This window comes from Moschus berezovskii, chromosome 18 (assembly GCF_049115385.1).
Source record: "Moschus berezovskii isolate FMDL1 chromosome 18, NW_MosBer_1.0, whole genome shotgun sequence".
Lineage (NCBI taxonomy): Eukaryota > Metazoa > Chordata > Mammalia > Artiodactyla > Moschidae > Moschus > Moschus berezovskii.
The window spans coordinates 6,245,988-6,252,654 of NC_142477.1; positions in this window are offsets into that span (position 1 = coordinate 6,245,988).

Here is a 6,667-nt window from a genome sequence, read left to right on the forward strand (position 1 = left end):
CCCGGGTTCCTGGATCAGGGGCCTGGAGGCTCTGTGGGAGTTGAGGGTGTTTCATGACCCTGTTTTGTGGTTTTTGTCCTGTCTTGGGTTTACTGAGAAGGTTGGTTAATTCTCAGAGGGGAAGATAGGTTATGGGAAGAGCGGTCTTTGTTTACACGGGGCTTCACGATTCATATGGCACTCCTGCACACTGGCTCCGGGCAGCCCTGGAGGAGGTGGGCAGGTCATCGTCCTGCCCTGCAGGTGCAGGGGTGCTGGCTTCCTGAAAAATCCAGATAACTCAGGGCAGAGCCAGGACAGTGTCCCCCACACACCTGGCTGGCGCTGGGAGACACCAGGAGAAAAGGCAGTGAGTTGGGGGAGCAGAGGGGCTCTCTCCAGGCTCAGCTAGTAAAGAAACCACCGCCAAGACAAGGGATAAAAGATGCAGATTCGATCCCTGGGTTGGGAAGATCCCCTGGAGAAGGAGATGGCAATGGCTCCAGTGCTCTTCCCTGGAGAATCCCAGGGACAGAGGAGCCAGGTGGGCTGCAGTCCACAGGGTCGCAAAGCATCAGACACGACTGAGCACGCACGCACTTCACCTCACTTTGGTGGGGAGCGGGATCATGGGGGCAGCTCCAGGGGGAACCCACATCTCCTCCAGCTCCTCAGAGCACGAGGCCTTTGATCTGCCCGCCGAGGCGGCAGGCCAGCAGCTTACCACTTCCGCGCCTTTGTGTGCTTTCTCTTGGACCTTAAACCTCCTGATGAAAACCAATAAAGAATGCTTAAGATTGAAAATCCCTCTGAACGGGGCACCACGTCCCTGCACTTTGGCAGACATGGCTTGGCTCCTGCTGTGCACACACCTCCGGATTTCCACACCCTTGAAAGCTATTTGATGAAATTTAAGAAGTCACTAAAATAAAATTACCTACTTTGGTGCTGAGTGGTGGAATTTACTTACAGAATTAAGCATTTGAATCGCTCCCGGCCCGGCCATGACCCAGCTCTCTGGTGGGCACGGCCCAGAGTGGGGTAGGGGCGCTCTGGGAAGCCCTTCAGAGGAGGGGTCCTCTCCAGGGTCACCAAGAGCCAGGCCAGGCACGTTCTGAGCTTGGGGGCCGCTCTGTCCTGGGACAGGAGCAAAGGGGGAGGGGGAGGAGAGGCCAGGTCTGAGCTCCACCGAGAGGAGGTGTGAAGCAGGTCGTCCTGGTGGGGACACAGAGCTGCAACCTCTTCTGGGCCCCAGCTGCACTCAGAGAAGCCCAGGTGAAACCCTGTCACCCCCCAGAGTCTTCTGCTCCTAGAACGAAGTCCAGCTGCAGCACACACTTCAGTTCAGTTCAGTTGCTCAGTCGTGTCCAACTCTTTGCAGCCCCATGGACTGTAGCACGCCAGGCCTCCCTGTCCATCACCAACTCCCAGAGTTTACTCAAACTCATGTCCATTGAGTCAGTGATGCCATCCAACCATCTCATTCTCTGTTGTTCCCTTCTCCTCCTGCCCCCAACCTTTCCCAGCATCAGGGTGTTTTCCAATAAGTCAGCTCTTTGCATCAGGTGGCCCACATATTGGAGTTTCAGCTTTAGCATCAGTCATTCCAATGAATATTCAGGATTGATTTCCTTCAGAATGGACTTGTTTGATCTCCTTGCAGTCCTAGGGACTCTCAAGAGTCTTCTCCAACACTATAATTCAAAAGCATCGATTCTCTGGTGCTCAGCTTTCTTTATAGTCCAACTCTCACATTCATACATGACTACTGGAAAAACCATAGCCTTGACTAGATGGACCTTTGTTGGCAAAGTAATGTCTCTGCTTTTTAATATGCTATCTAGGCTGGTCATAGCTTTTCTTCCAAGGAGCAAGCGTCTTTTAATTTCATGGCTGCAGTCACCATCTGCAGGGATTTTGGAGCCCAGGAAAATAAAGTCTGTCAATTTTTCTACTGTTTCCCCATCTATTTGCCTTGAAGTGATGGGACTGGATGCCATGATCTTAGTTTTCTGAATGTTGAGTTTTAGGCCAACTTTTTCCCTCTCTTTCATTTTCATCAAGAGACTCTTTAAGTTCTTCTTCACTTTCTGCCGTAAGGGTGGTGTCATCTGCATATCTGAGGTCACTGATATTTCTCGCAGCAATCTTGGTTCCAGCTTATGGTTCATCTAGCCCGGCATTTTGCATGATGTACTCTGCATATAAGTTAAATAAGCAGGGTGACAATATCAAGCCTTGACGAATTCCTTTCCCAACTTGGAACCAGTCTGTTGTTCCATGTCTGGTTCTAACTGTTGCTTCCTGACCTGCACACAGACTTCTCAGGAGGCAGGTCAGATAGTCTGTTTTCCCATTTTTTAAAGACTTTTTAACAGCTTGTTGTGATTCACAGTCGAAGGCTTTAGCATAGTCCATGAAGCAGATGTTTTTTTCTGGAACTCTCTTGCTTTTTCTATGATCCATAGATGTTGGCAATTTGATCTCTGGTTCCTCTGCCTTTTCTAAACCCAGCTTGAACATCTGGAAGTTCACAGTTCATGTACTGTTGAAGCCTGGTTTGGCGGATTTTGAGCATTACTTTGCTAACATGTGAGATGAGTGCAATTGTGCGGTAGTTTGAGCATTCTTTGGCATTGCCTCTCTTTGGGACTGGAAGGAAAACTGACCTTTTCCAGTGCTGTGGCCACTGCTGAGTTTTCCAAATTTTCTGGCATATTGAGTGCTGAATCTGAAAGACGGAGTGGAAGGACACGTGCTCATCTTCTCCTGCGAGAACTCCAAAATTGCAACTGACCGCTGAGCAACCTTCGACAGGAGAACATTGCGTCCATGGAGAGACACGCCACCCGAGGGAGGAGCAGAGGCCCCAACAAGCTGGTGGGAGGGCGAAATCGCGTTTAGAATGAAACCCCACACCCACCAGAAATGCTGGGAGGGCTCAAACAAAACCTTGTGCGCACAGGACCCAGAGACCCCACAGAGACTGATCCAGACCTGCCTGTGAGTGTCTGAGTGTCTCCTGCAGAGGCGGGGGTTCAGCAGTGGCCTGCCGCGGGGACAGGGGCTCTGGCTGCAGCAGACCTGGGAGGCGTGGCGTGTGGCCTAAGTCCTCTTGGAGGAGGTTGCCATTATCTCCATCATTGAGCCACTGAGCTGACGACCCACAAACTGCAGAACAATTATACCAAAGACGTTCTCACACTGTTAGGAAAGTTCTAGGACCCACAACATATGTGCCAACCTGGGTATCCGGCAAGGGGACTGAGAACCCCCAGGGAATTTGACAGAGGCCAGTGGGATTTGGTTACAGAACTTCCGCAGCACTGGGGACACAGACTTTGGGGCATGTGCGCACCCGGAGAAAGGAGCAGTGACCCCACGAGAGACCGAGCCAGACCTGCCGGTGAGCGTCCAGGAGTCTCCGGCGGAGGCGAGGGCCGGCAGTGTCTGCTGCGGGTAGGGCACCGAGGGCAACAGTGCTGGCCTAAGTCATTTTGCAGGAGGTTGGCATCACCGCCTTCACCCCTACCACAATTTGGCCTCAGGCCAAACTACTGGGAGGGAACACAGCCCCACCCATCAACAGAAAATTGGATTAAAGATTTACTGAGCACGGCCCAGCACATCAGAGCAAGCCCAGATTCTCCCACAGCCAGTCCCTCCCGTCAGGAAGCTTCCACAAGCCTCTCATCCTTCTCCATCATCTATACACATTTCGTTCAGTTCAGTTGCTCAGTCGTGTCCGACTCTTTTTGACCCCATGGACTGCAGCACGCCAGGCCTCCCTGTCCATCACCAACTCCCGGAGCTTACTCAAACTCCTGTCCATTGAGTCAACAATGCCATCCAGCCATCTCATCCTCTGTCGTCCCCTTCTCCTCCCACCTTCAATCTTTCCCAGCATCAGGGCCTTTTCAAATGAGTCAGTTCTTCTCATCAGGTGGCCAAAGGATTGGAGTTTCAGCTTCAGCATCAGTCTCATCTTTTAGGATTTGAAATAGCTCAACTGGAATTCCATCATCTCCACTAGCTTTGCTTATACGGATGCACCCTAAGGCCCACTTGACTTCGCATTCCAGGATGTCTGGCTCTAGGTGAGTGATCACACCATCGTGATTATCTGGGTCACGAAGATCTTTTTTGTACAGTTCTTCTGTGTATTCTTGCACCTCTTCTTAATATCTTCTGCTTCTGTTAGGTCTGTACCATTTCTGTCCTTTATTTTGCCCGTCTTTGCATGAAATGTTCCCTTGGTATCTCTAATTTCCTTGAAGAGATCTCTAGTCTTTCCCATTCTATTGTTTTCCTCTATTTCTCTGCAACGGTCACTGAGGAAGGCTTTCTTATCTCTCCTTGCTATCCTTTGGAACTCTGCGTTCAAATGGGTGTATCTTTCCTTTTCTCCTTTGCCTTTCGCGTCTCTTCTTTTCTCAGCTACTTGTAAGGCCTCCTCAGACAGCCATTTTGCCTTTCTTTCTTTTGGGGATGGTCTTGATCACTGCCTAGTGTACAATGTCATGAACCTCTGTCCATAGTTCTTCAGGGACTCTATCTATCAGATCTAATCCCTTGACTCTATTTGTGACTTCCACTGTATAATCATAAGGGATTTGATTTAGGTCATACTTGAATGGTCTAGTGGTTTTCCCTACTTTCTTCAATTCAAGTCTAAATTTGGCAATAAGGAGTTCATGATCTGAGCCAGTCAGCTTCTGGCCTTGTTTTTGCTGATTGTATACAGCTTCTCCATCTTTGGCTGCAAAAAACATAATTAATCTGATTTCGGTGTTGACCATCCGTCGATGTCCACGTGTAGAGTCTTCTCTTGTGTTGTTGGAAGAGGGTGTTTCCTACGACCAGTGTGTTCTCTTCGCAAAACTCTATTAGCCTTTGTCCTGCTTCATTCCGTGCTCCAAGGCCAAATTTGCCTGTTACTACAGGTATTTCTTGACTTCCTACTTTTGCATTCCAGTCCCATATAATGAAAAGGACATCTTTTTTGGGTGTTAGTTCTAGAAGGTCTTATAGGTTTTAATGGTCTTATAGAACTGTTCAACTTTAGCTTCTTCAGTATTACTGGTCGGGGCATAGACTTGGATTACTGTGATATTGAAGAGTTTGCTTTGGAAACGAACAGAGATCATTCTGTCATTTTTGAGATTGACCCAAGTACTGCATTTCAGACTCTTTTGTTGACCATGATGGCTACTCCATTTCTTCTAAGGGATTCCTGCCCACAGTAGCAGATATAATGGTCATCTGAGTTAGATTCACCCATTCCAGTCCATCTTAGTTCACTGATTCCTAGAATGTCAATGTTCACTCTTGTCATCTCCTGTTTGACCACTTCCAATTTGCCCTGATTCATGGACCTAACGTTCCAGGTTCCTATGCAGTATTGCTCTTTACAGCACCGGACCTTGCTTCTGTCACCATCACATCGACAACTGGGTGATGTTTTTGCTTTGGCTCCGTCCCTTCATTCTTTCTGGAGTTACTTCTCTGCTTCTCCGGTGGCGTATGGGGCACCAGCCGACCTGGGGAGGTCATCCTTCAGTGTCCTGTCTTTTTGCGTTTTCATACCGTTCATGGGGTTCATCTGTACACATGGATGTCATCTGTGTCACCCCTGGAGGGTCTCCAGGCATTTCTGCCCATAGGCCCGGGTCTGATCCTCCCTGGAAGGAATCACCAGCACGCTGGCCTATACATGTACACACCATCTACGTCACCCCAGGCTTGTAGGCCCGGCTCTGATCCTCTCTGGAAGGAGTCACTAGCATGCTGGCCCCAGGTGAGCTTTCATTTTGAAGTTTTCATTTATTCAGTTTATTTTCGGCCGCGCTGGGTCTTCATTTCTCTGTGGTCTTTCTCTTTTGCGGAGCACAGGCTCTAGGCACAAGGGCTTAGTTGCCCGTGGCATGTGGGATCTTCCTGGACCAGGGATGGAACCCATGTCCCCTGTATTGGCAGGCAGATGCTTAACCGCTGAACCCCCAGGGGAGCCCCGGCGAGGTCCATCTGAAGCTGAAGACACACCCGAAACCGTCCAGCACGGGGAAGGAAGGACACAGTGCTGGGAGCAAGAGCAGATGGACCCCAGCCCGCACGGCAGCAGGATCGGGCCTGCAAGCCGCTGCAGCTGCCGGAGGATGCTGACCCCAGTGCCGGCCTGTCCTCTCTGCAGACACGGAAGCAGGCGGAGGAGAAGGCCTTTCAGACAGACCAGGAGGTTTAACAGAAACAATTAAAGTCAAACAGGACATCTGGAACCATATTACTGGATAATGGAAAATTCAATACACGAACTAAGTACCGAGCAGAGAACACAAGTGCCGTGGGAACAGCCGTCTCTCTGGAATGCCCCCGCGTTCAGCATAGAGGGACCCGGGGGGCACAGAACAGGAGGGGAGACGGGAACAGGTCACTGCAGAGAAGCTCCACCTGGGGGAGGCACTTCTGAGAGACGGGCCCAGGGCCCCCACTGCCGCTGCCTGGAGAGGGGGACGGGTGGGGCGCCACGCTCGGCGGAGAGCACCCAGGCCTCAGATGGGAGGAGCCACGACAGCCCGGAAGGACGCAGGCTGTGTCTCTAGGACGAGGGTTAGTAAGGGCACTCTTGCGGGCAGAAACCCGGAAGCAGCCGGTTTCTGAAGGACGCGCTCCAGGTGGGGAGGTCTGACCT